The sequence below is a fragment of the Hibiscus syriacus genome, unplaced genomic scaffold, assembly GCF_006381635.1.
Source record: "Hibiscus syriacus cultivar Baekdansim isolate YM2019G1 unplaced genomic scaffold, ASM638163v2 tig00110332_pilon, whole genome shotgun sequence".
NCBI classification, from domain to species: Eukaryota; Viridiplantae; Streptophyta; class Magnoliopsida; order Malvales; family Malvaceae; genus Hibiscus; species Hibiscus syriacus.
This window is the reverse complement of record NW_024062688.1, coordinates 749,456-773,795: the sequence shown is the minus strand read 5'-3', so window position 1 is coordinate 773,795 and position 24,340 is coordinate 749,456. Positions and strand designations below refer to the sequence as shown.

General features: G+C 33.8%; 1 long non-coding RNA gene and 1 pseudogene across 1 annotated transcript; one reads left to right on the top strand and one right to left on the bottom strand.

Annotated features, from left to right (window-relative positions):
- Positions 1-240: 240 nt before the first annotated feature.
- Positions 241-450, bottom strand: LOC120119353. Its single transcript, XR_005515823.1, has 2 exons — positions 419-450; positions 241-352 (listed from the first exon to the last, which is right to left on the bottom strand). It is a non-coding gene; the product is annotated as an uncharacterized LOC120119353 (long non-coding RNA).
- Positions 451-5,323: 4,873 nt separating this feature from the next.
- Positions 5,324-22,861, top strand: LOC120119352 (annotated as a pseudogene).
- The last annotated feature ends 1,479 nt before the right edge of the window (positions 22,862-24,340 follow it).

The window sequence follows — 24,340 nt, the reverse complement described above, 5'->3', positions numbered from 1 at the left end:
TACAAGAATGAAAACCATGTTTTATACGGAAACCCTATACTTATAGATGATATACGGCAAACCGTATACTCATAGGATACGGTTTTGATGTCGTTGTTGTAATTTACATTTGTCAAGTTCTCATTCTTCAACCATTAAAAAAGAAAATAAATAGATAAATTAATTAACAATAAAAGCTGTTCCTTAAGACCATAAAATAACCTCAGACAATTCTTGCTTTGCCTAAGCTTTTAAAAATAAGTTGGAAAGCACCTTTTGAGGTTAAAATTTAAAAGCAAACACATGACATTTTACAATTACTACATCTTGTACAGATCTGTCTACGTTCTACCTAAGCAAGCCACCATTTGCACTGATTCTATCCAAAAGAAACCCGTCAGTATCTCAAGCAAGCAAACCTTTCAGTTAAATTACAAACCTGCAAATATACAGAGATTCTAAATATTGCAGCTAAAGCTTCAAACTTCACTCATCCCAACGTAGAAGCAGCACCGTACATCTCCATATAATGTAAAAGCGTGTTCTCTTCTCCTTCACAAGCCTTGAGCACCTCTGCCATAGTCGGAGCTTTGGGATCCCTGCTGATTTTGAGCACAAAGCTGCCATATTCATGCTTCTATATTTGCTCCTAATCTTCAATGAATTATATAGAGGGGAAGATCAGTGCACATGGAATCAGAAAATGACAAGGCTGGCTTAGTCCCATCAGCTCGTCTGCCTAACAAAGCAACCCTTGAAAAGGACTATCTATTGCTATAACTCATCCAAATTATTGAAGGCCTTTTCCTCCTGTTTGTAAAGATAACATAACCAGACCCACCATCTGCCATGATTCCAGGATATGTTTGGATGGATTCTCCCAGATGTTTCTTCCAAAGTTTAGATTATTGGATAGGCAACTTTCCAAAGTCACAGGCTCTGTTATTATTAAACAACTTAGGATGTTATGTTAAGAGAATGAATTTTTAAAATTTTAAAATGAAATAAAATTTTAAGGGATTAAAACAAATTATTCATAGAAAATATAAAAAAATTAAATATGTGATAATTTTAAATTTTTAAGGGACCGACGCTAGATCTATCCCTGCTAAGGTACCCAATTATATGGAATATGTTCACTTGATTTGAGCCATAAAATACGCTTCTTGGAAGCCCAAATATTTGTTTTCCTGTCCTGTCGTCAAAACAAAAAACAGGAACTTCAAAATATTATTAACAAGTTACCTCGTAATTAATAAACCAAACTAATATAACTTGTATGTTCGATGTTTAGATAAAATGGAAATTTAATAGTGGTTGATGTAATGATTCGATTAGGAGATATTATAGGTGATTTATATCTTTTGATTTAAATAAAAAATTGTCAATTGATAGATAACTGTTAATATGTTTCCATGTCGATTAATCCATGTAAAAACTATATGTTTCCATGAAAAAAAGAATGGAGTTATATACTATCCATGTCGTATGATTGATCAAATTTAAAGCGTATCAAAAAGAGTTCAAGAAGAAGTCTCTTTTTTGTCTTAGTTAAAGAGCTTTATCTTTAATGTTCGTGTCAAGTCTAAGATCATGATAACTACTCGTTGTTAGAGGTGGATGTACTAAATCTTCACAAGGGTTAAATGCATATCAATCTTTTAGAAAAATGATTAAATTTAATTTAATGCGTTAAAAAATACATATTTTTTAAAAAAATAAAATTTTAAACTCTTTTTCTTTAAATTTATATATTTATCGACGAAACAAATAAATTTAACTATTAATAAATCATGTAAATTTACCGTGATCATGTGAAAAGAAAAATATAAAACTCTAAAACCTGAAAGAACTCTAGAAGAGCAGTAAAAAGATATAGCATAATGCGTGACTTTGAAGGTTTTTTGGGGAAAAGGGAGACATGCGAAGAAGATATAACAAATAAAAATTGGATCACACTATCACGTGCGCAGTTTCAACTTACAAGCATCAAACAGAAACCTTATATAGTTCCCGGAGGCCACGTTTTTAACCTTTTATGGTCTCTTTCTTTAAGCTCAGGCATATGAAAGGACTTTATTGTAATCCTATTCAGATCTCAAATAAATTAGCCGACCCTTATTCCCATATGTAATGAGGTAAGGGGAGGTAGGATAGTAGGCTGCTTCTAACGCCAGATTGAGAACAACTTCCGTGGGAGACCTCCGAATTATGAAAATGCCCTCCGTGGGACTTGATCACAACCCTAAGGTTAAGAGCCTTGTGCTCTACCAACTGAGCTGGAAGGTCATTTCATTTATTCAGATCTCAAATGTGGCTTATAAATATCTCGTATGTTAAAGTTTGCTTCAAAATTGCAGAGATCTACAAGCTGTCTAAAAAAAATAACAAAGCTGAAGAAGATAAGAATAAGTTTCATTCATTTTCCCCTAAAAAAAACATTATTTAGATGTGTATTTTTCAACACGTTGAATAATTTAGTGATTAAAAAAATGATATTTTTTAAGGTCTTGGATTTAAATAATTATAACTGTAGGGTATATATATATTATCATGGTTAAAAAATTGTAAACAGAATATACCTCATAAACTGTATAATTGTATTCAGTTTGTAACTGTAGACATCCGTTTTTGTCCGGGTCTACAAAAAAATTATATTATTGTATTACAATAATTATTATTATTGCTATTATTATTTTTATTTTTATTTTATTAATATTTACAGGCCCAACAGTACTCGAAGCCCATCAACCAACTACCCAACCCACCAGTTACAACCAGGTACAAACCCAACACCCAAGATCCAACCGAGACCCACTCTTCAACCCAAATGGGATTAGACCTGATCCATACCCGAAACCCAGCTCCATACCCGTTTATAACCTAAATTAATTATGGTTTGCAACCCTAAGTCATCCAGTCACCGCCAAAGGAAGGTGGATCGCCTCACCGGCGCGTCTGATACACGCGACCGATTTTTCAAATTCCAGACGCGCGTGAGCTTCACCGGAGCATCCTCAGTCGTGCACCACACTATCGTCTTCAATTCTGGCCGAACAGTGACATAAATTACAGCAATAAACCCAAATCAAGTCACATATCACCAAACCCATTTTTAAATGATAATAACCCCAAAAAATTAGGGTTTACCTACCAAATCAATCAGAGCCCATACTCTAAACAACAACCCACCATTCCCTACCACCTGATCTCATCAGGCTATCAACCAAACCAACATGCAACCATAAAAGAAAAGCAACCATTCAGAGGGAGACATTCGGGTTCGGTGAGAAAAATAGGGAGAAGAACTAGAGAGAACCGAGAGAGAGGGGAGAGGATTCGGGTGAGGGTTAAAAAAACGAGAGAGGAAAACACATAAAGATGAGAGAAAAAATTTGAATCCTAAAAGAGAAAATAGAGAGATTTGGGGTTTGGTGAAAAACGAAAAAAATAGAAAAAAACAAAAAGAAAAAAGTCAAAGAGAGATAAAGTGAATGGCTTACCTTAGCTTAGATTCGGGCGTTGATAGCTTCACAGAAACTGGGGGAATCTATCTCGGAAGGTAAAAAGTTTTTTACGATTTGGTTTTGGGGTTCGGTTTGTGGATTTTTAGAGATAGGAGGGAGAAGGAGAAAGACTGGGAGTGGGTTCTCCCCATGGCCACCAACCTGTGGTGGTCGGAGCTTTGGTGCTTGTTCGTTAGGGATATGAAGAGATGAAGTTGAGAGAAAAAGGGGTTGAGTGATTGGGGAAGTTGGGAAATGAGATAAGGGTTTTCAAAACGCTTAAGGGGGTATATAAGCACCCAACCAAACGACGTCATTTGACACAGTGATGGGTTCAACCTGTTTCTTATTTGGGTTAATTGCAAATATGGTCCCTATTTCTTTATGAACTCATACCTGTTTCCTGGGATTTAGGGGTTAATGTTGTATTTGGTCACTGTAGTTTGTAAACCTTCAATTTTCATTAATGAATGAAACTTTAATGGCTTTTTATCTTGTTTAACATTGTAATTTCGTCCTGGTTTGTTTTAAATTTTTTATGGTATTATTCCAGTTTGGTCATTGTTTAGTATATTTGTATTTAAGTAATGCATATTTTATGTATTTCATTCCAGTCCTTATTTATTTATTATTATAGTATTTTTTTAAAATTATTGTTGATGGCTTGATATTTTATATATTTTCATTTTGGTCCTGCATGTTGTTTTTTGGATTTATTTCTGTTTTAGTACTCATATTAAATGATATTTATATATTAGCCATGATTTGTTATATTATTAATATTGTACCCCTAAAGTTGTTGTTCTCGCAATTTAGTCCTTAATAGATACTTTATTAGTATTTTAGTTTATTATGTTTGTAAATGTACATTTTGATATAAATTTGTAATTTTGTTTTTATCGATCATTATAATATCATATATGTTTGTGTATAAATTATGTAGTTGTTGAAAGTATTCTTTGTATGAAACTTTATTTCCACCTTGTTTTTTTATATAAATCATCATTGTTTTAATATACGAAAATGAAAAAATTTCAATGTGAGGGAAATCTACGAAGATATCTCCCAACTAAAGGGAAAATGTCTTTTCGAGGATTTTTCACATAAATGTTGTCTTATATTCGATAATTTTATTTGTTTCGCGTTTAATTATTTCGAGTATATTTCACCGTTTTTCAATTTTATGTTGTTTTATTTTATCTTAGCGAAAATTGCGAATTAACGTTTTTGTGAGGGGGAATCTATGGGAAAACCTCCTAACTACAAAGGAAATGCTTTCCCGAAGATTGTTCATACTTTTTAAATACATTCGAATGAGTAATAGGATCGTAATATAAATATATTTTCAAGTTTGTAATTTCCAATATTTAAACAATATGTAATCGTTTGGGTACTAAAATTTGGGCGTTGTGGGGGTGCTAACCCTTCCCCACACGTAATCGACTCTCGAACTCTTAAAAATGAATTTTTAGTAAAACGCGTACCATTTTTTTTCGTTTAATGTTTTCAACCTACCTAACTTAAAGGTTGGTAACGACTCCAAAATTGAATTGTTTTAAAACTTAAACTTCATCGCCTTCCCCGAAATTAATTTTTTTAAGTCTAACGGAGAAACGTTGTGACAGTAACTGTTACAAATGTTTCTTGGGAGCTAATATCATAGGATTGGGTGAATCCCTTGCTACTAACATTACCTTTGAATCGTTTCACCCTTCCATTTATTTAAAATCTCATTTGTCTCTCTCCACTCCTGCCATTGAAAGAAAGAAAAACTAAAATCTCCTCTAAACATCTCCAAAAATCTTCCATTTCTTTGTCTCCTCAGATTCTAAGAATAAATGAAAGAGAAAAAGCAGCTGCAAGATCCTCCTTACCACGCCCTTCACAAGCTTCCTCCTGGGAACAGCCCTTACGTTCGAGCTAATTCAGGTATTTCTATACTTATAATTATACGTATGAATCCTTCATTTTTTCAATAAATCGTTGCGTGATGCGCTGTTTATAGGCGAAGTTGGATTTGCGTTCGGTTCTGTTGTCTTTGTATTATTCATCCCGGTATTATTAAGTTAATTTATATTTTAAGATTGTTTGAAATTATTGAAAAGCCCTTGAATGTTAGATTAATTACTGTGCAGGGTTTTGTTAGTGATTTTCTTCCTTTTCGGATTATTAATTAATATATTCTCTGTTATTGTTGTCCATCATCGCTGCTATTAAGTGGTATTATGGTATATTTTTCAGTTCAGTACATTTTTACAAATTATTATTAACAGGGGAGTGTAGCATGAAAAAAAAATAGAAAAGGGGCAGACCTGTAAAGGACCACCTCCAGTCCATGCAACTCCAATATAGATTAAATAAGGCTTTTTGTTTAATCTATTTGTAATCATAGAGTTATTGTTAAGCAACGGTATCTGACAAATTTGAATTTAGTTAATATCTGCAGTTTCTTTATTTTATCTTCAAATTACAACTTTCCTTGGAGCCTTAACGTTTGTCCGAATGATGATTTTGGCTTAATTCTTTTTTCTACTACTTTAACTCTCAACGTTTTAAATTTTAACTACAATGGTTCTTGTAACAGCCTCAATACCGGGTTAGTGACTAAATTGTAAAACTTCAGAATTTGGTAATTAAAGAAGAAGAATTGAATAGTATTGTAATTTGGTATAGGGTTAAATTGCAAGGAAGATGAAATTGAAGGATAGAATGGTCATTTGCAAGGAAATAATTAAAGAAGGGATATATATATATATTAGCTATACGTGGAAGAGAAGGAAGCAAAACACAAGGTTCCAGAGTTCTCTTCTTCTCTTCTTTCTCCACACGTGAAGAGGTCAAAACAAAGGTGAGATTTCTTATGAGCTAATTGTTTGCTGAAATTTAAGTTTGGTTTTGCTCCTTAGATGCTAATTAAGCTTAAGGAAAGCTTAATTTGCTTTAAAGCAACAGATGAAGGGTGTAGGAAGAATTAAAATTAGGAGTTCTTGAATGGAATTTTGAAATAGAGTTCATATTTGAAATCGGATGTAAATTTGACTTGTCATCGACTTAATTAAGACATACGAAGTGTTAGAATTAAATTTAGAACATGTGTGAATTTGAGTGAGATTCTTAAATTCTATGTGGATGAATGGATTTTTAAGTTTAAGAGGTAATGAATGGGTATTAATTAGTTTAAGTAGGTGTATGCAAGTTAAGGATATAAAAAGAGGTGAAATATGAAGTGTTGAGAGGATTATGAAGGGATTTTTGTGCTAAAATAACATTTCTGGGTTGTGTGCATCGATGCACATTCAATGTGTACCGATGCACTCTCAAATAAATGAACATCGAATGCCATTAGTGCATCGATGCACCCGCTTAAAATACAAACATCGAATGGGATTTGTGTACCGGTGCACAGGTAGTGCATCGATGCACCCGTTAAGGAATGCATCGATACACTGTAGAGTGCATCGATGCATACCTTCATGAAAAGATGAAAATAGCTTTCTTTTAGCCTAAGGAGTGATAATTTAGAATATATCAATTAGTATATTGATATGTATCAATGTATTACTATGTAGATTTAGAACGTAATCTCGTTCCGGAACAATCGAAGGATTAGAATCGAGTCAAAGCAAGGCTAAGGTGAGTGCATATCTTAAATGAAATGGAATTGAGATAAGACTTGCGATAAGTCTATCTCTTATCATTGAATTTATGATTCCATATTCATGCACATGGATACATATATATGTGTTAACGTTATAGTGATTCCATGCATTTTTCATGCATGATATTATATGAATGAATGTAATTATCAAAAAATCCTTCCAGGTATTGTAATACCCCAAAAATTTAGACAATGACCAAAATGAAATTTTTGAAAGTTTGATGGTCAAAGTAGAATAATTGGGAAAATATTTAGGGAATTAAGTGATAATTTCCTAAAAAGAATTTTATTTCATAAATAGATGGTTTACTATTGAGAGTGGAGTTTTATATAAATCATATTTTTGGATTTGGAATTTTAGTAAAGAAAAAAAAACTAGAAATAGTCAAAGTCCGATAAGGAATCGGTAATTCCGATCGAATTGGAATTTTACAAAAATTTGAAGGATGTTATAAAATGGTTGGAAATATTATTTTAATATTTTGGATCAGAGAAATTTGGTTTGAAATTGTGCAATTTTTCAGATTTAACCGAAATAGTGGAATTTAATGACTAAAACACAAGTTTTGAAAATTTCATGGCATTTTCGTAAGTCAAAGTTAAATTAATTTATATTTGACTTTGTAATATGATAAGGATCAGATTGGTTGGTTTTATGGTGATTATGGAGATTCATTAAGGGCAAAAATGGAAATTCTTATGGAATGGAATAAAAAATTCCATTATGATATTATATTAAGCATGTGATAGATATAATTAATATTAGAATAACAATATTGGGGGAACATTTCAGCTTCTTCTTCATCCAAGACCGACACCCCCAAGCTTGCAAGGTAGGTATTCTTGTTTTGAATTTTGAAGCAATCTTGTTGAGAATTAGACTTCGGTGTGAATAGGAAAAATGTTCTACGTTCAATTCTCTACGTTTTGACATGAATATTATTAGGGTTCATGTTCAAGTTCATCTTGAGTTGATGAAAAGGGATGTTGATTCTTGTGTTTTATAGGTTTTAAAGAGTTAAGTGATTTTAAAGAATTGGTTGTAAGAATTGATGAAGAACCTAAAAATGAAGTTAAAGAAAACAATTTGGATTTTGAATCTGGCAGTAAGTTCGAAAATTCATCAGAAATTTATAAAAATAATTTGGAGGTTATTTTATATATTGTGTTCATATATCGATATAGTTTTGTTTAAAATAAACGGGGATCAATGTCAAGGTGTATATAGAAAGATATGAATTTTTAACCAATGAAAGGTCAGAAACATAATTAAATTACAGTGTGTATATGGATAGATTCATATTCAAGTCTAGTTTTCAATGGAAGAAACATAATTAAATTACAGTGTGTATATCAGTACATAATATGTATTCTTTAAAGGTAGTGCAAGTTGTCAGAATATGGAAATTTTAGAAAGTTTGGTGATTGTAATACAAATTTTGAATTGTTGGGAATGTTATTGTAATTATGCCTTTGTAAAGCATTTGTATGATAGTAATTACAATGCTGGAATTCTGGTATTAAGAATTTAAGTGGTAAAATGGTGAAGGACGATTTTGGGTAAATTGGAAAATTGGCTCAATGTTAATAGGAATTATTAAGAGTTGAGTATTTTGATAGATAATGAGTATCAAATATATATGGAGTTATTTTGGGATATGTTTATGTTAGTAAAATACTAACATATGTATCGTTATGAAATTATGAATTATACAGATTATGATTGATTTGTTATTGAAGCAAGTCAAGTGGGTTTATTGTGGACAATAGTGAGGCACAAATTTGGAAAATTATAAAGTGTCAAGGTGAGTGCAATACATGCATGAAATTATACATGGATCTTTTATACATCATTAGGAAGACTTGCAATAAGTCGACCTTGTTTATGTTGTCATGATATTTATGTCATTTATCATATATTTGATATATTCTAAATATGTCAAAGGTTGAAAATAAAATACATTGATCACTGATTTTTGCATATGATGTTATTATGAACATATATGATTTTTATCATGAATGTTATTTCGGGTATGAACTACCAAATGTTAAATATTAATAATATACTTTATCATGGATGTATCAAATAAAATAGACTGTATGCCAAGTAAGTTATTGAGGGACAGGGTATAGTTGGCATGCCATAGAGTCCAGCAGCAGGCTGCATATTCGGGAATACACTAAAGGATACCCAGTGTATATGGTGGGCATGACCTTATGTGTCATATTCGGGACTGTAATTAAGGATACCTAGTATAGATGGTGGACACGACCTTATGTGTCATACTCGGGATAGCACTACGGTGCTTATATTTGACTCGTGTACCCAGGTCCTCATGGTTGTATATTGGGCTATTGTCTATGATATATGGTTATGGAATAATGGCAAGTGTATTGGTAAAAATAAGCTTACGAGCTTATGGAATAATGTCAAGTGTATTGGTAAAAATAAGCTTACGAGCTTATGGAATAATGGCAAGTGTATTGGTAAAAATAAGCTTACGAGCTTATGGATAAATGGTAAGTGTATTGGTAAAATAAGCTTACGAGCTTATGGATAAATGGTAACTATATTGGTAAAATAAGCTTACGAGCTTATGGGATAAATGATAAGAAATTTTATTATTTTGATCATGGTGAAATATTGCATATGCAAGTAATATGAATTTATGGCATTTTAATTTTGACATTGAAAATCATGCATGAGTTGTATTGCACTGTTATTGTTTTAACTGCCTCACTAAGTATATACTTAGCGTGTGATGATTTTCATGCGTAGGTAAAAAGCCAGTAGTAGAATAAAGTGTTCAGAACGACATCAAGCATCAAGAGGTATATTTCAATATCAGTTAGACATCCTACGATGGATTTTGATTTAGATAGTGGCATGTAATTTGATAATATTAAATTTGTTTTGTTGAATTAATTTGGAAACAAATTGGTAACTTGATAGTGATGAAAGGTTAATTTTTATGAGTTTTATATGTAATTTTCAGAAGTACTGTAGCAGTTACTGTAGCATGAACAATAACCACATTTTAAGCAAAATTTCCAGAATAATTTTAAGGTACCGATTCCTCTACTGTTCACGGGTACTATTCACTGTTAATGTTCACTTTTCACGGGTACTGTTCACTATTCATAAAAAAATATTTTGTAACATCCCAAAACTAGAGCAAGTGACTAAAATGGAAGTTTTGAAAATTTAAAGTCTAATTTCAAAAGATCTGAAAGTTCAGAGACTTAATTAGGAATATTTTGAGGACTATTTGGTAAATATGTAAGGAAGTAAGGGTAAATTGGTCTTTGCAAAGAAAGATTTTTATTATCTCTTTATAAAAGAGATAACCACGTGTAAAAGGGAAAGAAAATTTTGGAAAGATGGGGTTCAGTTTATTCTTCTTTTCGTGTCTTCATGTATAAGGTGAGTTGGATTTAATTTGCTTATTTCTTCAATCTTATGTAGGGTGTAAACGAGCTGAGTCGAGCTCGAGTATTGCTGAGCTCGACTCGACTCGAAAACTCTGAAATTGAGCTCGACTCGACTCGAAAACTCGCGAGCTTAAAATTTTCAAGCTCGACTCGAACTCGAAATCCTGAACTGAAGCTCGTGAGAAGCTCGAAAAGGCTCGAAATGAAGAAAAAATTCTTAAACTTAACTCGATTGAAGCCTCAAACTCGAACCTGAACCTTAAATGCAAGAAAATCTTAATATATTCTCTTTAAAAAAATCAATACATAAATATTAATATTTTTAATAATTTTTAAAAAATATATATAATCTTATATATTATAATTTTGATCTGCTCACGAGCTTTTCGAGTCGAGTATCAAGTAGCTCGTTTCGGCTCATTAAGAATTCGAGTCGAGCTTGAGCTCGAGTCGAGTCCATTCGATCCGAGTATTTATCGAGCCTTGATCGAGTTGATCTCGAATAGCTCACGATCTGTCTCGTCTCATTTACAACCCTAATCTTATGGTTTATTTTGATTCTTGAGTGATAAGAAATAGTAAGAGAAGAGTTATGGTGACCTAAAACTCCAAAATGAACAAATTATAAGAGATTTAGAAAAAGGAGTTCTTAAGTGAATTATTGAAATAGGAGTTAACATAAAGTTAAATTTGACTTGTCAAATGGTTAATTAAGAAGTTAGAGGTGATAGAATTGAATTAAGAACACATGGAAATTTGATGAAATTCTTTGATTCAAGAATTGTAGTGAATTATGAGGGATAGTTAAGTGTTATAGTGTTATAAGAAGGTTTATATATGTATAGATGAGTTTTAAGGCATAAGGAGGGGTTAATAAGTAGAATTTGAGGTCAAAGTAAGAATTTTCGGGCTCAAATGGAATTTCTGGGTTGTGTGCATCGATGCATATTCAATGTGCATCGATGCACTCTTAAATAAATGAACATCGAATGCAATTAGTGCATCGATGCATAAGGAGTGCATCGATGCACCCCTTAAAAGGAAAACATCGAAGGTGATTGGTGTATCGATGCATGAGTAGTGCATCGATGCACTGTAGAATGCATCGATGCACTTCAAGGGGAAATTGAAATAGACATTTCTTTTGGTCTAAGAAATGATAGATTATAATATATCAATTGGATACTGAGGATCCGTGTATGATTATGTAGTTATCGAACTCGAACAAGTTTCGGAACGATCATCAAATTAAGATTCGATCGAAAAAGGAAATCAAAAGTGGATTGGAACTTAGTGAGGCCAAGGTGAGTGCATATTATTGCATAGGATTATATGGAAATTGACTTGCGATAAGTCTATTCTGATAGTATAGTACAGGAAGTATGTGATTAATATGAAATGTATGTATGCTTGATAGTATGAGTGTATATGTGCTATGTGAATAATGGTTATGGAATAAAGTATGTAATAATACAAGTTATTTGAGTTACTTAACAATAAGTCATAAGATTACAGGCATAGGTATCATAAGTTATAAGATAAGAAAATATGTGTTTACATGTGTTTGCGGATATATATATATATATATATATGAATAAGATATGGTATATGTTTATGTAAAACCATGTAAAATGATATGAGAAGTGAATTACATGATTATATGATCATATGAGAATGAGATAAAGAGCCAGTGATATATGACATGAGATATATGAAAGAGAAAGTATATGTGACAAGTGAAAATGAATCATATGATTATATAAAGATATTGCCCATGTTATGTGTTATGAGATCTAGAGATATAGTTGGCATGCCAAGAGTCGAGGGTTTACGTGGTCCTTTGGGACATATATATATCATTTGGAACATTTACAAGGTCTTTTGAGACAGATTTGATCCACTAGAATATGTATATGGTTCTTAAGGAGTGGTCATTCGGGACAAATGCAGTACATAGGTCCTTCGGGACAAATTTCATAGCCCCTAGTGGGACCCCATATAAGCTGTGGTGACAGCATAGTGCACAACCTCAATAGACTCACATATCTATAGTTCTCAAAAGTGTACATGGGCTAAACAAGGATATAACAATAAATATATTAAATGTCATATATATGCTTTTGTGAGATGAATTGTATCATATGATTTGAATGATGATATGTGTATTGCGTGGTTAAATGAGTTATGTTGGTTGAAATGTTACGTACGAAAGGATATTATTACAAGATATAAATAATAATCATATTAATAGTAAAGTAATGTTAATGATGGAAAGAATGAATGATGTGTATATATGTACATTTGATTACATGTTCTGAGATGAATTGTATCATATGATTTGAATGATGATATGTGTATTGCGTGGTTAAATGAGTTATGTTGGTTAAAATGTTACATACGAAAGGATGTTATTACAAGATATAAATAATAATCATATTGATAGTAAAGTAATGTTAATGATGGAAAGAATGAATGATGTGTATATGTACATTTGATTACATGAAATGCTATATTTTTGGTGTGATAGCATGATATGATATGTTCATGCATGATTAAGTAGTTAGAGTTACTTTTATGTGTTTAATGTCTTACTAAGTCATAGACTTAGCGTGTGAGTGTTTCACACGTAGGTTCCGGGTAGCAAGAAGAGAAGTTTAGAGGAGCAAGACAGGTCAGATTCTCCTTTCCACAATTCAGATTAGAAATATGTTTAAATTATATGTATTTTGTCATATGAAATGTAGTTGGCATATAAGATAAAAGATTTGTACTGGATACGCTCTGACCAATTTGTAAAACCATACGTTTTATACAATAGAAATTATTTGGATTTTATTGGAAATGTCTAACTGAATTTCATTAGATTTTGTCAAAGTAAACATTTTGAACGGGAAATGTGACACCTCAGACTCGTATTCGGGTCGGGTACGGGTTGGGGGTGTTACATATTTTGAATGAAATTGGATATAACGAAATATGATTTATATGATATAATATTTTTATAATATCATTTACCATTTTAAGAAGATAAATTTTAAATCGCTTTAAAAATTGGAAAATGGTTTTTCGAAATTCGGATAACATCTATAATCTGTATAGGTATAATTATATGGGTTATGGGTGTTACAGGTATGTGAAATAATGGAAATGATCATATGAAGTGGCTTATGTGTTTACATGGACAGTGATGAAAGAGATGTGAAATGAGAAATGTAATTATAATTAAGCCCATGTTATTTAATATGAGAGTTGTAGGTATAATTGGCGTGCCAAGAGTCGAGGGATTATCAGTGGTCCTTCGCGACATAGTGGTCCTTCGGGACATATCAGTGGTCCTTCGGGACATAGTGGTCCTTCAGGACAAATATTCAGTGTCCCTAGTGGGATTTTATTCGAGCTGTGGTGACAGCATTGTGCACAACCTCAGTGTACTCGCGTACCTTCTGTTCTCAATAATGTACATGGGCAATCCAAAGATAAATTAAAGTGAAATTAGCATGAGAATGTATTTTTTATATGTACATGTTATCATCATATATGTTATAGTGTAATAGATACATGAAAGTTGAAATGTCCTGATCAATGATAAGAATGCATGTTCATAAATTCATTGTTATACATGTGTATACATATATTTATGTTATGCCTCACTAAGTCTGTGACTTAGCGTGTAAGTGATTTACACGTAGGTACCAAGAATCAAGAAGAGCAGAAATAGGGTGGCAAAACAGCATCATTGCTAGAAGATCAGATCAGAAGTAACTGATAAAGTATGTATTTTGTCGTGTATAGTATGCTGGCATGTAAGAAAAGTGTCAGTTATGAATACTCTGATCGATTTTGGTTGTTTTGGTCATTTCATGTAAATAAATACTTTTATGTTAATGAAAGTTTTAAATTTTCCTTGAATTTTGTCAAGAGTCAAAGTTTGAAAATTCAATGTGACACCTCAAACTCGTATTCGGGTCGGATACGGGTTGGGGGTGTTATATTTAATGGTCTCAGAGCTACGGTTTAGTCGATTCTCGGGATAAACCGAAGTCTAAAGTGTCGTATAATGTATACATGCCAACAAAATAGTGAAAACTTCTGATCTGATAGAATAGTAAGTATGTTGGTTTGCTAATAAGAATGATATAGGTATGTTTTTATAGATGTCCGAACATGGTAGCTCTAGGAGTGAAGTGGGAGATGATAGGCCCGCTGAAAGCAATAATTCACCTACCCTGGCCATGCAGAGTGAATATCAGACACCCTCTGGAGTGCTTGTAAGTGATCAAGATGTGTTTTTCAGAACATTGGATGCGGTTTTAGCGCGTTTTCATCCTTCTGTTACTTCAACTCTGAGAGTGAATGTTATGAATGAGTTTAAGGGTTTAGCATCACCAGAGTTTAGAGGTGAAGCCGAAAAAGGTCATGTTGCTGTGGACCTTTGGCTTAATGACGTGAAAATTATGCTTGAGGGACTTCATTGTTCCAATGCTGATAAGCTTGATGGAGTGGTTTCCTTGCTGAGAGGGCAAGCAAGGATTTGGTGGACCAACGTTACATTGAGAATGTCTGATGATCAAGTAACTTGGTCATTGTTCTTAGAGGAGTTCAATCATAAATATATCGGAGATCAGTTCATCCGACAAATGAAGCAAGAGTTCATGAACTTGAAGCAATGGAATCATACAGTGTATGAGTACGAATGTGAATTTAACAAGTTGAGCCGCTTCGTTGCTGAGTTAATTCCTACAGAGAATGATGCTTGCAAGTGGTTTGTAGAGGGATTGTGTCATTGTTTAAAAGAGATGCTTATTGTGTTGAACTTATCTTCATTTCAAGAAGTGGTGAACCGTGCTAAAGCTCTGTAAAGAGCTCAAAATGAGAGGTTAGGAGATTCTCGAGTTCAGACTTCGAAAAGATCGGGTGCATCATCGAGTGTTGCGTCGTCAAAAAGGGGCAGAGATGTGAGTTCTCGACACCAAGGGAGATTAGAGTCAGTTACATCTTCTGCAAGGGGATCAAATCAGATGAGGGGTCGACAGACACAGTCAGTAGGATCTGGAGCTAGGAGATCTAACCCGAGCCAAGTCAGATAATGTCCACATTGTGGAAGGAACCATTCGGGGATATGTAGAATGATCTCTAGAGCCTGTTTTAAATATGGGGACACCGAACATTTTGTTCAGGATTATCCTATGATACCTGGTGAATCGGTATAGCCAGAGAGGTCTGCCTCAGTTATTTCGAGGGGAAGAGGTAGAGGAAGAAGTCAGTCAGATTCCCCGACTCCACAATAGATACGCTCCACAGCTCGGGTGTATAATCTCAAGACTAGCGATGATAGAGATGACCCAGAGATTATAGCAGGTACTTTTCAACTTTATGACAAGAATGTTTTTGTATTGATTGATTTGGGGTCTACATATTCTTACATTTGTAGTAAGTTAGTGAGAGAATTGAATATTCAGTTAGAAGTTACTAGCAATGAGGTGATAGTGACTAATCCGTTAGGGCATAGTGCTCGGGTCAATATGGTATGTCGAGGGTGTCCCATACGAATTTAGGGAATTGAATTCCCTGCTAATCTGATGAAATTACCTTTTGATGAATCCGAGGTGATACTGGGAATGGACTGGTTATATCGTTACTACTTTAATGTTGATTGTAGACTGAAAATAGTAACATTGAGAAGTTCATAAGGTATAGAAGTTATTGTATTTAGTGAAGGATGGAACCCATTGGCTAATGTAATATCAGTGATGTCAGAAAAGAAGTTATTGATGCAGGGATGTTAAGGGTTTATTACTAGTGTGCTGGATGTGAGAGCTAAAGAGAAGGGAATTGAAGAAATTCCTATAGTTAGAGAGTTTTCTGACGTTTTTCCTGCAGAGTTATCGGGTTTGCCTCCAGACAGAGAGGTAGAATTTCAGATTAAGGTAATGCCAGAAACTGTACCTATCGCCATGACACCATACAGAATGGCCCCAAAAGAGTTACAAGAGTTAAAGATTTAATTACAAGAATTACTGGACAAAGGGTTTATCAGACCGAGTGTCTCACCATGGGGAGCTCCAGTTTTGTTCGTCAAAAATAAAGATGGATCCATGCGTCTTTGTATTGATTATAGACAACTCAATAAAGTGACCATCAAGAACAAGTATCCACTCCCCGAATTGACGATTTATTTGATCAGTTAAAGGGAGCTTCAGTGTTTTCAAAAATTGATTTGCGTTCAGGTTATCATCAATTGAAGATTCAAGAGAAAGATATTTCAAAGACAGCATTTAGAACGAGATACGGTCACTATGAGTTTATAGTGATGTCGTTTGGAGTTACGAATTCACCGGTTGCTTTCATGGATTTGATGAACCGAATATTTCAACCTTATTTGGATCAATTTTTAGTGGTGTTTATCGATGACATTTTAGTGTATTCAAAGTCGGAAGAAGAGCATAGTTGGCATTTAAAAATTGTTTTACATATTTTGAGAGAAAAGAAGCTTTATGCTAAACTCTCTAAATGTGAATTTTGGTTGAAGGAAGTGACATTCCTTGGACATGTAATTTCTACAGAAGGAATTCGAGTGGATCCTCAAAAGATCAAAGCCATTTTAGAGTGGGAAGTTCTAAAGAATGTGTCAGAAGTTTGGAGTTTTCTAGGGTTAGCTGGCTATTACCGAAGGTTTGTTAAAAACTTTTCGATAATAGCATTACCCCTAACCAAGTTATTGAGGAAAAAGGTAAATTTTTCTTGGACTCTGGAGTGCCAAGAGAGTTTTGAAAAGCTAAAGAGGATTTTAACAGAAGCTCCAGTGTTGATTCAACCCGAATCTGGCAAAAACTTTGTAGTGTACAGTAATGCGTCTCATAACGGTTTGGGATGCGTGTTAATACAAGAGGGAAAAGTGGTAGCGTAAGCATCGAGACAATTAAAACCGCACTAAAAAAATTATCCAACGCATGATCTAGAGATGGATGTAGTAGTGTTTGCACTTAAGATCTGTCATCACTATTTGTATGGTGAAAAGTGCTACTTGTATGCAGATCACAAGAGTTTAAAGTACTTGATGACTCAGAAAGAGTTGAATTTAAGACAAAGGAGATGGTGGAATTCTTAAAAGATTACGAGGTAGTGATTGATTTCCATCCAGGAAAAGCAAATTTGGTAGCAGATGCCTTAAGTCGGAAGACGTTTGTAGCCTTACGAGCTATGGATGTTAGACTATCGTTAAGCGGAGACGGTGCAATATGTGCAGAGTTAACTCTCAAGCCATCATGGCTAGATCGAATTAAAGAATTGCAGGCTAGAGATGAAAAGTGTTCAAAGAAGCTACAACAGATAAGGAATGAAGAGGTTACGGATTATGAAATGAAAGCTGATGTGAACCTATATTATCAAAGGAGGCTAGTGATTCGAGATGATGATGAGTTAAAGAAAGACTTGTTAACGGAAGATCATTGTAGTCCATTGACCATGCATCCTGGAGGAAACAAAATGTATATGGATCTCAAAAGTCGATATTGGTGGCCTGGAATGAAGAGAGATATTACGGAATTCGTATCCAAATGTTTAACGTGTTAGCAAGTTAAAGCTGGGCATCAAGTTCCGTCAGGATTATTGCAACCAATGTCTATTCCTCAGTGGAAATGGCGGAGTTACCTTTGACTCCGAATAAAAGAGATTCCATCTGGGTGATTGTAGATAGACTGACTAAGTTAGCTCATTTTATTCCGGTACGAGTTGACTTTACCATGGATAAGTATGTCGAGTTGTATATCAGGGAGATTATATATCTACATGGAGTACATATTTCTATTGTTTTAGATCGAGATCCTAGATTTACTTCACGGTTTTGAAAATCATTATATAAAGCGTTGGGAACTCGGTTGAACTTTAGTACGGCGTTTCATCCTCAAACCGATGGGCAATCTGAGCGAGCAATCCAAATTTTGGAGGATATGTTGAGAGCTTGTGTTATTGAGTTCAAAGGATCATGAGAGAGGTACTTACCACTTTCCGAGTTTGCATACAACAACAGTTATCAATCAAGTATCAAAATGGCTCCCTATGAAGTTCTTTATGGAAGAAGATGTTGTACGCCCCAAAATTCTTTTCAGATTAAATATAAAGAAATTCTTAGTCCTAAGTTGATCCAGGAAGTGGAAGAAAAGGTCCAAGTAATTCAAAGTAATCTCAAAGCAGCAGTTGATAGATGAATCATACACAAATTTAAAGAGAAAATAGATAGAATATCAAGTTGGAGATAAAGTGTTTCTCAAAGTGTCTCCATGGAAGAAAGTTTTGAGGTTTAGATATAAGGGAAAACTTAGTCCTAGATTCATCGGACCGTATGAGATCGTAAAGAGAGTTGGACCAGTGGCATATCAGCTGGCATTGCCACTTGAAATGGAGAAAATTCACAATGTCTTTCATGTCTCAATGCTTTGGAAGTATCAATCTGATCCCTCCCACATTGTGACTCCAGAAGAGGTTGAGGTTCAATCGGATTTGACTTATGAAGAGGAACCGATTAAAATCTTAGCTCACGAGATTAAGCAACTAAGAAACAATACTATTCCATTAGTTAAAGTATTATGGAGGAATCACAAGATAGAGGAAGCAACATGGGAACGTGAAGATGACATGAGGATTCAGTACCCCTATCTCTTCGCATAATGAAAATTCGAGGATGAATTTTCTTAAGGGGATTTGTAACAGCCTCAATATTGGGTTAGTGACTAAATTGTAAAACTTCAGAATTTGGTAATTAAAGCAGAATAATTGAATAGTATTGTAATTTGGTATAGGGTTAAATTACAAGGAAGATGGAATTGAAGGATAGAATGGTCATTTGCAAGGAAATAATTAAAGAAGATATATATATATATATTAGCTACACGTGGAAGAGAATGAAGCAAAACACAAGGTTCTAGAGTTCTCTTCTTTCTTCCACACGTGAAGAGGTCAAAACAAAGGTGAGATTTCTTATGAGCTAATTGTTTGCTGAAATTTAAGTTTGGTTTTGCTCCTTAGATGTTAATTAAGCTTAAGGAAAGCTTAATTTGCTTTAAAGCAACAAGATGAAGGGTGTAGGAAGAATTCAAGATTAGGAGTTCTTGAATGGAATTTTGAAATATAGTTCATATTTGAAATTGGAGGTTGAATTTGACTTGTCATTGACGTAATTAAGACATACGAAGTGTTAGAATTAAATTTAGAACATGTGGGAATTTGAGTGAGATTCTTAAATTATATGTGGATGAATGGATTTTTAAGTTTAAGAGGTATTGAATGGGTATTAATTAGTTTAAGTAGGTGTATGCAAGTTTAGGATATAAAAATAGGTGAAATATAAAGTGTTGAGAGGATTATGAAGGGATTTTCGTGCTAAAATAACATTTCTGGGCTGTGTGCATCGATGCACATTCAATGTGTATCGATGCACTCTCAAATAAATGAACATCGAATGCCATTAGTTCATTGATGCATAAGGAGTGTATCGATGCACCCGCTTAAAATACAAACATCGAATGAGATTTGTGTACGGATGCACAGGTAGTGCATTGATGCACCCGTTAAGGAATGCATCGATACACTGTAGAGTGCATCGATGCATACCTTCATTAAAAGATGAAAATAGCTTTCTTTTAGCCTAAGGAGTGATAGTTTAGAATATATCAATTAGTATACTGATATGTATCAATGTATTACTATGTAGATTTAGAACGTAATCTCGTTCCGGAATAATCGAATGATTAGAATCAAGTCAAAGCAAGGCTAAGGTGAGTGCTTATCTTAGATGAAATGGAATTGAGATAAGACTTGCGATAAGTCTATCTCTTATCATTGAATCTATGATTCCTTATTCATGCACATGCATACATATATATGTGTTAACGTTATAGTGATTCCATGCATTTTTCATACACGATATTATATGAATGAATGCAATTATCAGAGAATCCTTCCAGGTATGTGAAATAATGGAAATGATCATATGAAGTGGCTTATGTTTTTACATGGACAGTGATGAAAGAGAAGTGAAATGAGAAATGTAATTATAATTAAGCTCATGTTATTAAATATGAGAGCTGTATGTATAATTGACATGCCAAGAGTCGAGGGATTATCAAGGGTCCTTCGGGACATAGTGGTCCCTCGGGACATAGTGGTCCTTCGGGACAAATATTCAGTGCCCCTAGTGGGATTTTATTCGAGCTGTGGTGACAGCATTGTGCACAACCTCAGTGTACTAGCGTACCTTCTATTCTCAATAATGTATATGTGCAATCTAAAGATAAATTAAAGTGAAATTAGCATGAGAATGTATGTGTTATATGTACATGTTATCATCATATATGTTATAGTGTTATAGATACATGAAAGTTGAAATGTCCTGATCAATGATAAGAATGCATGTTCATAAATTCATTGTTATACATGTGTATACATATATTTATGTTATGCCTCACTAAGTCTGTGACTTAGCGTGTAAGTGATTTACACGTAGGTACCAAGAATCAAGAAGAGCAGAAATAGGGTGGCAAGAACAGCAACACTGCTAGAAGATCAGATCAGAAGTAACTGATAAAGTATGTATTTTGTCGTGTATAGTATGTTGGCATGTAAGAAAAGTGTCAGTTATGAATGCTCTGATCGATTTTGGTTGTTTTGGTCATTTCACGTAAATAAACCGCTTTTATGTTAATGAAAGTTTTAAATTTTCCTTGAATTTTGTCAAGAGTCAAAGTTTGAAAAGTCAATGTGACACCTCAGACTCGTATTCGGGTCGGATACGGGTTGGGGGTGTTACAGTTCCTGTATATATTATTGATGTGATATTTGTTAAATTGCTGATATAACTGTTATAACATGTGTTATGTAATCCAAAGTGATGATTTGATATGTACTATTATGTCACTAAGGTGATGACATGGTATGTACCATATCAGCAATGGAACACATGTGAAAATATCACATCAATAATATATGTTAATAGTTAGTCAACTGACAATTTCATCTAAAATAAGTTATTTTGATCAAAAATTAAAACTTTACAGGTAAAAGTACTCTAGAAAAATAAAGGTTAAGTGACTATTCTAATAAACATTGAGGGTTAAATTTTGCATTATGTCTTAAATAATACTCGGAGCTTATTCATGCTACTTAATTTGGCACTATTTTAAAGAAAAATGGTGTTAATTTGGGGGTGTCTGTGTTCTGTATGTATTACAGCTAGTAGATAAGGATCCAGAAGCAGCAATAGCATTGTTTTGGAAGGAAATAAATTCAGGAGACAGAATAGACAGTGCACTGAAAGACATCGCAGTGGTTATGAAACAGCAGGATAGAGCCCAAGAGGCCATTGAAGCCATCAAGTCTTTCAGGGACCGCTGTTCCAAGCATGCTCAAGAATCACTTGACAATGTCCTCATTGACTTGTATTAAGGTAATCCAAATTCCAACAAGGACCCTGCATATTACTTTATTTACCTTCAGTAACGGATGCACGGTTTTATATTAAGGGACAAATTTATAAAATTTTAAAGGGAAACGAACTTTAGATTATCAATAGAAACTACTATGTGTGAATGTGAAGTGTAAGAAACGGTTCTGATTCTAACTGCAATAGATTTAGCAGAAATGTGGAAGAATTGAGGAGCAGATACAGCTATTGAAACAGAAGCTTAGATTGATATACCATGGTTAGGCTTTCAATGGCAAGCCTACCAAGACGGCTCGTTCCCATGGGAAGAAGTTCCAAGTTACCATCAAGCAGGAGATGTCTAGGCTACTGGTACTCAAATAATTTGCCATTGTTTTCCTTTTTCTTTTGATCTAACAATATTGATTTTCGGAAAAGATTCTGATCAATGTTTCATGCAGGGAAACCTGGGTTGGGCATACATGCAGCAAGAAAACTATTTAGCAGCAGAAGCAGTTTATCTTAAAGCTCAGATAATCGACCCCGATGTGAACAAGGCTTGCAACCTCTGCCAGTATCTCTGCTCAAGCAAGCACGTTACGTCGAAGCAGAATCCATTCTCGAGGAAGTAACACAGGGTAAACTTCCGGGATTTGGCGATCTCAAATCAAGAGACCGTGTAAAGGAGTCGCTGAAGGAATTCGAGTCACGACAGCCCTTAACGATAGCTTCTACTGCGATAGGGTTGAATTCAGAAGATGGTTTCTAGTAGGTCTTGACAAGTTGATGAGCCACTGAACTTCATACAGATCACGGAGGCTTCCTATCTTCGAAGAAATCTCTTTGTTCAGAGATCAGTTAGCTTGTTGATTTCATGGTTTTGTTATACTCCCACCGGGATGTTACCAGCTTAAGTAACCGCTTCTCGATCGCGAGTGTGCTAGAGACAGTAACTTTCTTCAGGGAGTGCCTTCATAAGATCGGGCGCTTAAAAAAAACTGGATACATATTTCTTATCGTTTTCTCTGTATCAGGAGATTATTGATGGAGTTAAAGCTATTGAAAGAGCTCAGTATATAGTGCAGCAAATGTACGATAAGATCCTGAGGTCGCATTGTTCATCGTCACCTTCCAAACAAGCAAAAGACTCTCGAGGATGAGATCGGAACCTGTAAGGTCCCCAACAACAAGCTACATCAATGGCTAGTATAAGAGGCTCAACTAGAGCTTTTGGTGCTCCAATTTGTATTAATTGTGATTGTGAACATAATCCAGTGTAGAAGAGCATGATGTGCATGTTATGGTGGTAGTTGAAGGATCATTTTCGCTAAGATTGTCCCAAGTCACCGGAAATTGAACCTGAATACATCAAGAGGGCGTATACGAACGAGGAATCGTTCAAGAAATTCACCAATAGATCATATACCAACGAGGAATCGATCAAGAAATTCATCAAGAAGTCGTTTGCCCACGAGGAATCTTTTGAAAAACTCTAGAAACAGACGGAGTACGAGACGATACCATGCGGTTGTATGTACATTTTTTTAGGGTTAACTATACGGATGGTTATTTATGTTTGTGTTTTGTTTATTTTTTGTCACTGATTTAAAAAAACATAAGATATGGTCATTTTCGTTTTTATTTAGTTAAGTTGTGGTCATCTCGAGTTAATTACGGTTATCAGTAGTTCAATATTTTGAGACAATCACGCATTTAGTCTTTGTTTTTTACATATTCTTTCTATTTAGTCTTACTTTTAAAAATTAAAATAAATTTAATCCTCCAATCGAATGATGCCACATGTCATTACACCTGTTACTATTCGGTTGGAGGACTAACTTTATTTTAATTTAATATATTTATTTCCACCAATTAAAGAATGACATGTGTCACCCTCTAGTTAAAGAAAAAAAGGAAAACAAATTGGGACAAAAAAATAAACTTTGGTCGCTTAGAAACTAAACATGTATCAAACCATTAAGTAAAGAGTCCAAGACCATTACTTGGTCTAAAGTGGACAACATGATATATATATTTTGTTTATTAGTGATAATACTTAAAATCATAATATTTTATATATATTAACTTAAAAAATATTTTTTACATTAATTTATTAAATATATTTTTTTATTAACTTAATTTAAAAATATTTTATTTTCATTTAAAATATATATTTTATGTTAAAATTTATTTAAAAGTATGATTAAATTAGGAGAAAATATAAATAACATGGATCAAATGTGTGATTATTTCAACTATCACATTACATGTTCTGTTAATTGTTAACAATAGTTTAACACGAGATGATATATATTAATTAAATAAAAACGAAAGTCACTATATCTTAAT